Genomic DNA, 10,543 nt, shown 5'->3' on the forward strand with positions numbered 1-10,543 from the left:
TGAAGGAAGAGTAACTTCCAGATTGAGGCCAAATCTTCAACCGGTCTAAACATGGACTCTATTCTTCTGTAACACTCCGAATGTTTTCTATGGAATTAACTTCTTAGGAGGATTACATTTTTTTTTAATTGTGGTAAAACATACAAAACATTAAATTTGCCATTTTAATCATTTTTAGATATACAATCCAGTGGCATTAAGTAAGATTCCTCCAGGCTGGGGGAGAGAGAGTAGAAGAGCACAGGTGGGATTCTCAGAAGTGCGCCTAACTGCATCCTGTTGTTGCTGATGGCATGGAGATGGAAAATTTTCAGACACAAGTGCACAGAAGGTAGGGTGTAGGCAGAGAGGACTGTAGCCTCACATATGTAGCAAATATGGATCGATCTCCTCAAATATGTAGTAGAATGTGATGCTTCCAGCCCTTTGCCAGTGCTGTGTTCTCTGTCTGGGAAGGTTCTCCCTTCTTGACTTTCTATTGTCAGAGTAAAATTGCACCTGACAAAATTAAACAGGCAAAGAAGACTTATTCAAGACCATTAAACTGTACTCAAGGCAAGAAGGGAGAGAAACCAGAAGCTAGGCCTCAACTCCTCTCCACTGAAATAAAGGGTAGGAGGGATTTTGAGCATTGCACAGCTATTGGAAAAGTACTGGAGGACATTAGGGAGTGGTCGATCAGTGGGATGTGTCCAGCACATTGAGTCCTTGAGTTTGTGTTTTTCTCTGTGATTAGGCCACCTGTGTTTGCTAATTGGCACCAGGGAAGTTAGGATCCTACCTTCATAAGGAGACTGGGAGATAGGGGCTTTATCTTCACTGATGATTACATTTCAAAGAGGTGGCTCCCAGGTCCTTGAGAAAGACAGTCTTGGCCAAAAAACAAAAAACAAAAAACAAAACAAAAAACAACAACAAAAAAAATGGCAAGGGGATTTTAAGAAGATTTGCATCTCAAAGTGGTAGAGAAAGAACTTGCAGGTTTTCTAAAGTAAATGCTCTCAGAAAAGGAATCAGGGCCTAAAGTCATAGGCGAGTCTTTCTCAAGTTTAGCCAAGCTGAGGGGAAATGTAAGGCCATCTCGGTCACTATTTATCTTTAAATTCCACTCTTTGTCACTGAAAGTGCCACACATTTCCTGATTCTTTTTCTTTCCCCTATCCCAGTTTTTCACTCCAACATCTATAGAAATTCTGATTCTTGTTTGTACGTCCATCACATGGATATGGAACTGACCTGCAAGTATTGATTTATATATTTGAGTCAGGGGTAGCATCATTTTTCATCAGTTGGTATGATGATGATCACCTGGTTCTGGGAATACCGAATAAATAATATTAAACTGAACTACATCTTACCAACTGGCACAGGCCATTCCAACCATTTTCACTGATTTGACCTTTCCATTAAACTGGCAAATTGCACGGCCAGTGCACTTGCTTTTCCTCTACCGATTCACCACATATGACTTGGTTTTTTGTTTGCTCGTTTTATTTTCCTTTTTGTTCATTTGAATACAGTGCACATGTCCTTACATTAAGTGACCAGAATTCTAATGTTATAACAATTGAGCACCGTTCAAAGACTGGATAATTTTTAGCCAAACTCACAGTTTGGGCAGTAAGTTTTCTACTTTCTCTATTAGTGACACTCATGGATGGTAAAACCAAAGGTGAACCTGATTTGATGGTAAACAAAAGGAAAAGAAAAATGAATTTGAGTAGCAAAATGGCCCTCAAATGCCCATCAGCTTAGAAACTGCCCCTTAGGTAGTTCTAACAGTGATTCTACATAGGCTGAGGCTTTGTCTTTACACAGTGAGGGGAAGCCTTAAAGAAATGATTTGCACTGATGTCAAATTCTGTCTTCGAATGATTTTTCTAGTAAGAGGAAACGTCGGTCTTTTGGTCTGAATTATCCAGAACTAGTGTCTGTTTTGATCAAATCTACCAGATAATTTCTAGTTAGCTCTTAGCAGTAATCCTATTTAGCCATCCAGATGGCTAAAAATGCCATGCCAATGTCCTTTTACTTATTGTGTTGTTGACCAGACACAGCCTAACTATTACCTTGGATTCAGTTGGCTCTCTCACACATAAAAACACGGAATATTACGTGTTTGTTGCTTTTACTGCAGCCAAGGGGTATGTCCTGCTCTGGACACTCACGTTAGACAGAGACAACTGTGGACCAACTGTTTGTGTTGGCCACTAGAGCAGCATTTTGTACACAGCACCACTAGGTTACTATATGGATCCCATTCACACGAAAGAGTTAATATGTTTCTAAAAATTCTTGGTTGCCAATTCACAGAAAGTTAATTATGTCCAGACCACCAGATGATAAGGAAATAATATCATGTACAAGTCTAATGATCAAGTACATCCATATTTACTTTGCTCTGGCTAGAACATAAAAATTATCTGTAAATTAAAAGAGGATGGGATCTTTTGAGGTAAACCATATTTCTTAAAATATGGGTCACTGTTTTGCAACTACCCCCACATCTCTCCATTTCTCCACTGCCTCATTTGTCTCAATTACAGTGTATTTTTTATATAATTATCTGATTTGTTCTCATGGATATTGACATGATATATATGCTAGGTTGAAAATCAGCTGCACAAGAAATACATATGAGAAGATGGACTCTCAACAAGGGAATACGAAAGATGGTTTTTCAGCACTTTTAGGGCTGAGGCTGGTGTAGTATATGGGAGAGGCTTGTTATTTATATTGGTTTTAAAAATATTTCCTCTTAAATATCTTCAGTATAGGGAAGAGAAAGAAGGGTACACATTTAGATGCTAAAAACCCCTCTGTCCTTAGGCAGCTGCCATTTTATTAATTTGGTGTGACCTTGGTCAGTAAAGCGTTGCCACTAATACATTCTAAGTTTGTTTCATGATGTCTCATTTCTTTGGGTGTGCTTCATGTTTAAGATTTTTGTTTATACACATAGAGGTTGAGAATAATGTCATTAATAAATCTAGTTCTCTCATGAAAAAGGTCATGTCTCTGCAAGGCCATTGAATCAATTGATTACATTAGCTTTCTTTGCATTACATTCGATTCAGTTAAGGTAGCTCAAACTGCCACGCTTCTTTTCTCCTTCACAGGAGAAAGAATTATCTCAAGGAGATCATCATCATACTCTGGTTTTTCTCAAGGGGAAAGTTCATGGTACGCACATGGCAATCATTAAATAAAGGGGACAAAATTTAATACATTGGATATCAATCATAAAAAAAAAATGTTAACAATAGCAAATCTACTGTGAAAACAAAGTCCTTATTCATGGGTAAGAGAGCTATTCTGGCTGAGAGATGTCACTTTTCTTTATGTCTGATTCCAGACAGATATATGAGCAAATCATTCCTCTTTCGAGCTGTGCCAGAATGGAAAGTTATTTCAAGACATTTGACCCATACTCACTAGTGCCCTCATCTATAAAATGGGAACAAAACCACTTCCCTCTTCAGGTTGATGTGAGAATTAAATGAGATTTTATATGAAGCACTTATGAAAAATGATTGCTGCATATTAAATTCTCAGTAAATACTAGCCATTATTACTCTTGTTATCAATTAAGAGCATGAGAAGAGAAGTAAAATGTCCTTACACGATGCTTACTGGTGAACTATGGGAATTAGGGAACTGGGAAGGAGTTGTGGCTCCCTTAGCTCTCAAGGTGTCGGTGCATAATTTCTTCTTTCTTCTCCAGACATTCCCCCTTGGTTTTCCTCTTCTTGGAGAAACCCACAAAGGTGTTCCAACTTCTAAACCCCACTCTTATTTTCTTATTAAACACAAATCCCTAGCCCCCAGCCTGCTTTCCTCTTGGTAACTGCCCACTTTGTCCCTAGATGTTTTATTCCTTCTAATCTGCTAGAGTGCAGATATGGACTTGCCACCTCCTTCCTTCATTTCTGGCCTGAAAGAATGAGACACGTGCAATGATATGTAAGCATAGGAAGGACAGCATATGCAGGAAAATAAAAGTAGGTTAAAATGGCTTGCAGGAGAGTCGGGCAAGGGGAGAAGATAGAGGAGAGGGAAGGGGTCAGACCATGGAAGGACTGCAAGGTTCTGCTAAGAAGCTGGATTTTATCTTGAGAGCAACAGTGAGCCAATCAGGTGTAATTTAATCCAGGAGGAACTGATCATATTTGCCTTTTATAATGAGGACTTGGGCGATAGCACTGAGAATGGGTTGGGAGGCCACATCATTTAAGAGAAATTATAAGAGCCTCTATAAAAGTTTTTGTAATGAGGATGAAGACAAGAGACCATTACCATAAGATATTAAGAAGGCAGATTCACCAGGAGACCGTAACTTGTAGAAGGTAGAAAATAAGGGGCAGAGGGAGTCAAGGACTGCAGGTTTCTGGCTTGGTTAGACTAAGTGAATGAGGGGCATAACAAGAGGAGCCAGTTATGGAGACAGAGAATAAGTTCAATTTGAGGTGCAGCTCATGGGTCAACCAGCAGTCACATCCTCTCGATGACCTCCTCCAACAATATCTAGTTTGAATTTGTGTCAAGAAACCTACTCTAAGACATTAATGATCTCGAAAGTCCTTGGGAAGCTTTGTCATACCTTGGGATATTGAGATTCCATTTATTTTTCCCAAATGTATTTGATTTTATTCCAATGAGAGTTGAAATGACAGGTTTGTAGAGCTGTAAGTCACCGTAAAGATCCCTTATTACCACCTTCACAGATGAGGAGATTGAGGCAGACAGAATCCCACAGCTGCTTTGTCAGACCTGGCTTCTGCCAGAAGTCGGTGCCTCCCTTCTCTTCCCTCTGTTCTTGCATGCTTTTCCTCTCTGGTTCCTAAAAGTGGAGAAATCTTCCTGACTGCTTGGGGGAACTTCCGCTGGGTCAGATGATCTTCTGGTAACATTGCCTGAAATACGACACAATATATGCTTCCTGAATTTTCAGAGTACTATATTTGGGGGGACAAGTATTATTCAAGTGAAGAGGTGAAGACTTCCAGCTGGATCTATAGGTCTGGAACTCAACTAAAAGTTATGAGCTGCAGGTGCTGGTTTGGAAATTATTAGTATATAAAGACAATAGAGGATAATGTGGAAGGAGAGCAGAAGGAAGTAAAAAGGAGGATCCTCGGAGGCACCAACGTTGCGAGGGAAAGGCAGAGCAAGAGGAAGAGCTGGAAACCTAGAGAGGAATGTTCACAAGCCATGGGATGAGATGATTTTAGGAAAGAAGGAGCGGTCATCCATGGTGAAAGGAATGGTTCTCCTTTTGTCGAGAAACTTACACAGGTGTGGAAAATTAACAAAGATCATAGAGTAGGATATTGTGGAAGCTGATCTGTTTGAGGTTTCATTCAATTCAATACACATTTATTAGACCATTCCTCTCCTAACAGTGTATTGGAGACAAATATAATCTAGATATAGTTTCAGAGCTCGAGAAGCTTAAGATCTAAGATCAGACCCTGAAGTCAAATATAAATAAATGACTAATGAAAGATTCGTGTAAGAAAAAATATATATTGGACTGAGCTCCTCGATTTTCATTTGAGAATTTATGTATCTTTAGATAAAAGGCTCTGCTATGTCAAAAATATGACAAAAAGAGAGGAAAAATTAAATAGACTCTGCAATATCAATTTAGGAAAATAAAACAAGTTATGATATATTCCAGTCTGGGAATATAACACAATTTGATTTGTCATTTCATTATATAGTAGCAGATCTTGTGGACATTTAAATGCTTCCTCATTATGTTTAGTAAAATGTTATACATAATTGTTATAATTTTTAAAGGGATTTTGAAAAAATTCTATAAACCAAACAATCTGTTTCTTCAGGGCCCATTTCTCTATTAATTATATTTCATCACATTTCTTTTTTTATTTAAATTTTTTTTTTCAATGTTTATTTATTTTTGGGACAGAGAGAGACAGAGCATGAACGGGGAAGGGGCAGAGAGAGAGGGAGACACAGAATTGGAAACAGGCTCCAGGCTCCGAGCCATCAGCCCAGAGCCTGACGTGGGGCTCAAACTCCCGGACCGCGAGATCGTGACCTGGCTGAAGTCGGACGCTTAACCGACTGCGCCACCCAGGCGCCCCTCGTCACGTTTCTACAGTTTACACTGAAGAGCATTCAGATAGAAATCAAAGAACGCTATTATCAACTCAATTACCTCTTTGAAGAAACTGCTGAGGACATATACCAATTATTAGTACAGTGGGGAAGGAATGTAGAATCAAGAATTAGAAAACTGGGTTTTCAAAAAAAAAAAAAAAAGAAAACTAGGTTTTCAGTCTCAACTCAATCACTTAATATTTGCATAATTTTGGGCAAGTCGCTCAACTGTACTGAATCTAAATGTTCTTATCTATAAAATGGTAATAATAGTAGGAATATTGTGTGGCTGTAATAAAGTATACAAAGCACTATATCAAATAAATATATGGGATTGCTTTTCGAACTATAAATTCCTGTACAAATATTTATCTTATTATCAATACTATTTCCTTGAGAGAAAGGTTAATATGAAAAAAAATTCTCTTTTAAATTTCTGCTTGAAGCTTAGAGATGCATATTTGTTTCAATGGTATTTCAATGGTGTATAAAATCATTGCAAGGGACACCTGGGTGGCTCAGTTGGTTAAGCATCCAACTTTGGCTCGGATCATATATCACGGTTCGTGAGTTCGAGCCCCGCATCAGGCTCTGTACTCACAACATAGCTCCAGATCCTCTGTCGCCCATTCTCTCTGCCCCCTCCCCCTGCCCCTTCATCACTTATTTGCATGCTCTCTCTTTCTCTCTCTCTCAAAAGTAAATAAACATTGAACAAGAATCATTGCCAAGTTGACAGAATTATCAAATAACCAATCCCTCTTGGGAGTTAATGGAATAGAAATAGTCAATTAGAGCATTTTGCTGACCTTAGTGACCAGATATCACTCTTCGGCACTTGACTTTCATGGTAGATAAAATAAATTAACTGACACTCAAATAAATCAGTTATATAACTGAGGTCTTGGAATTAAAAAAATGATTTCATATACAGGAATACATGAATATATATACTGTACATATGAATATATGTCCTAGCTTAGATATATCTCTATATAGATAATATAGATGATATAGATAGGATATATTCTTATAGCATAATTACATCAATTTTCATCAATATTTTTTATCAGATCTTTTTGATTCAAGATAGCAATTGAAGAAAGAAACATGTGGATAAGAGAATAAAACTTTGAATAATTTTAATATAGGCCACACATTTATCACAGAAGCACTGAATTGTGGAATTGGAAAGAATCTTAGATTTTGTATATTCATACCCTCCACAAGATTTCTTATCAGAAGTTTTCTGGCATCTGCTTGTGCATAGGAAAGTAAGTATTCTGCAAGGTAACCTGTTCTTCTTTAAAAAATAATTTTTCTCTTCCATTTTTAAACAAAACTAGAGAAAATTCTTCTTTATTCTAAGCTGAAATATCATCTTAATACCTCTCTAAATTTTTGTAGACACAGACACATTTTATGGGGCAAGAGCATCATTCATTCATTCATTGAACATTTGTTGCCAGTTACCAGCTGGCATTCATACAAATAGGCCCTGCTCTCAAGCCAGGTGCAGTCAAATTTGAGATAAAAGCAACTCAATTGTATGATTTTCTTCCAACACCAAATCCTCAACTTCATAGGAAAACCTACAGAAAGATCTAATTGACTCTCCTCAAATACTTCTGAGTTGATTTTGCAATCAAGTCACTATCACATTTTCCTCTAACTTCCCCCAACCAAATATTGAGATAGCATAGGCATATCCAGAGGGTAGCAAGCAAACAAAATTTGTTATCCTTTCTCTTGGAGATTTTTCTCTAGCTGTCTATATACACAATAAAAAGTAAAATGGACAAAACCGTAATAATTGAAAATTCAGGAAGCATATATTGTGTCGTATTTCAGGCAATGTTACCAGAAGATCATCTGACCCAGCGGAAGTTCCCCCAAGCAGTCAGGAAGATTTCTCCACTTTTAGGAACCAGAGAGGAAAAGCATGCAAGAACAGAGGGAAGAGAAGGGAGGCACCGACTTCTGGCAGAAGCCAGGTCTGACAAAGCAGCTGTGGGATTCTGTCTGCCTCAATCTCCTCATCTGTGAAGGTGGTAATAAGGGATCTTTACGGTGACTTACAGCTCTACAAACCTGTCATTTCAACTCTCATTGGAATAAAATCAAATACATTTGGGAAAAATAAATGGAATCTCAATATCCCAAGGTATGACAAAGCTTCCCAAGGACTTTCGAGATCATTAATGTCTTAGAGTAGGTTTCTTGACACAAATTCAAACTAGATAATTGGAGCAGGTCTTGGAGAGGGCTGATTGCCAGAAGACCTGTGAGCTGCACCTGGGCATTGGGCGTTTGGAGGCTCCTCCCCCTCCCCTATGAAGACCGAACATTCTGCGCACCTTTCCCACAGTGGGAGCCATTTTCAAGGAGGCAGCCCGGAGAGAGAAACGTGTTGTTGAGATCATGGGAATAGTAGATGTGACGGAACCCAATTAAGGACTCTATATGAACTTTGCACTTTAAAATTCTGTCAGGCAAGTGTGGAGATTTACTCCTCTTGCCGCTGACCTACACAGACCGTAAGTAAGCTCCCTTGCTTGATAACACGGCCACCTGCCAGTCTGGAGTGGCCTGCCCTTTTCCTTGCTCACTCCTTGCCCTGTGTGTACTAGAAGCCAGTTTACAAACCAATTCCGATTTCAGTTTTCACAGTGTATATTATACATGATTGCAATGTACAAGAAGCTGATAGTATCCTTACACATTTGTTTCTCAGTTGATACAGAGTTGTGTTTGTTTTACTTATTAGCATATCTATGCTGTTTTATTATCTTGAGATTTTCAGTGACTTTGAGACTATGAGAAAAGCTAGAGAAAATATGGGAAAATGAGACATATATTTGTGAAAGTAAGTAATCACTGAATTAAAACTTACCATCCTATCTTTTGTGGTTATTTATCTTTTAAAAAAATGAGAAAAATATACTAAATCTTCAGTCTTGAATGGAACATTTAACGATTTATGAAATGGTCTACTGGGTAAAAAAAAAATTTTCCTTGAGTTTTCATATTTAAGTGTATAAATGTTTACATAACCAATAAATAATTCACTGATGTGAAAGACTGAATTGCTTCTGTTGTCTTCTTTTTGGAGGACAATCATACAATTCTTTGAGGCTTTCAGGTCTTGAGTCTTTTGTTACAATTTGTTAGTTTCCTTTTTATATCTGGGAGCTTTCATTAGCCAGCCAAGGACTAGCTTTCTGAATTTCTTTTCCTTCTGACAACAGAGTTGGATCCGAAATCCTGCACAGTTTTGCCTGTTTGCTCATTGGCTGGGAGAACACATGGTCATAGACTGATTAAAACAAGACTTTTTGCAGAATGGGGTTGATTTTCTAAAGTGCAGTGATGCAGTTCCCCTCTGCTCCCCATCCCTACCATACCCTATTCGGGCTGGATTCATGAGAAGAAAATTATTCCGTAATTCTACACAGCACATGTTGAAGACATGGGCACTTATGGAAACAGCACGGCGGCAGGTGGGTGTAGTTTTTCCTTTTTTTCTTATTTTCTAAAATTTATTTTTTGGTAACGTTTATTTATTTTTTGAGAGAGAGAGAGAGCGTGCACTAGCTGCTGGCGCAGGAGGGGCAGAGAGAGGGGGAGATAGAATCCAAAGCAGGCTCCACGTTCTGAGCCATCAGCACAGAGCCTGACACAGGGCTCGAACTCACAAACTGTGAGATCGTGACCTGAGCCGAAGTCAGACGCTTAACTGACTTAACTGACGCTTAACGCCACCCAGGTGCCCCTGTAGTTTTTTCGTCGTATCTCAGGCTTGCCAGTGACCTTGGGCAAGTCTCATAGCATCTTCGTTTCCATGTGGTTGAGCTTAACAGTATGAAGCTCCTTATGGTTCCTTCTCTTATTATGACTGGCCTATTTATTCAACTTTTGGTCATTTTCCCCAAAGAATAACACTATTTTTAAATTTAACTTAGCTTCCAAAAATGATCATAGAGTCAATTTGGCGTTTTTTTTTTTCCTTTCGAATTGGAATTTTATGAGATATAACACCTGTGTAGATTCTTGTAACCACAACAGTGAGGAAACTGTACTATCCTATCATTCAAAAAATTCCCTTGAGCTGTCTTTTTATTCTCACACTCCCTAGCCTAGCCCCTGAAAATTGCTGTTGTGGTTTCTATCACTATAATTTTGTCTTTGAGAATGTCAGATAAGTAGAATCCTACTATATAGTACCTTTTGAGAATGGCTTCTTTCACTCAGCATAATGCTTTTAAAATGTATTCAAGTTGTTATGTGTATCAGTAGTTTGTTTGGTCCTTGTCACTATCCTAGTATCCTATTGTACGGATCTACCACAGTTTGTTTATGCCTGTGCTTGTGGGGAAATAGGTTCTACTTACATAAAAGGGTTAGAAAAAAGCTTAGG

Source organism: Lynx rufus, unplaced genomic scaffold, assembly GCF_022079265.1.
Source record: "Lynx rufus isolate CCGP_SWC_20201006 ecotype Redwood Valley unplaced genomic scaffold, mLynRuf1.p SCAF_1, whole genome shotgun sequence".
NCBI lineage: Eukaryota > Metazoa > Chordata > Mammalia > Carnivora > Felidae > Lynx > Lynx rufus.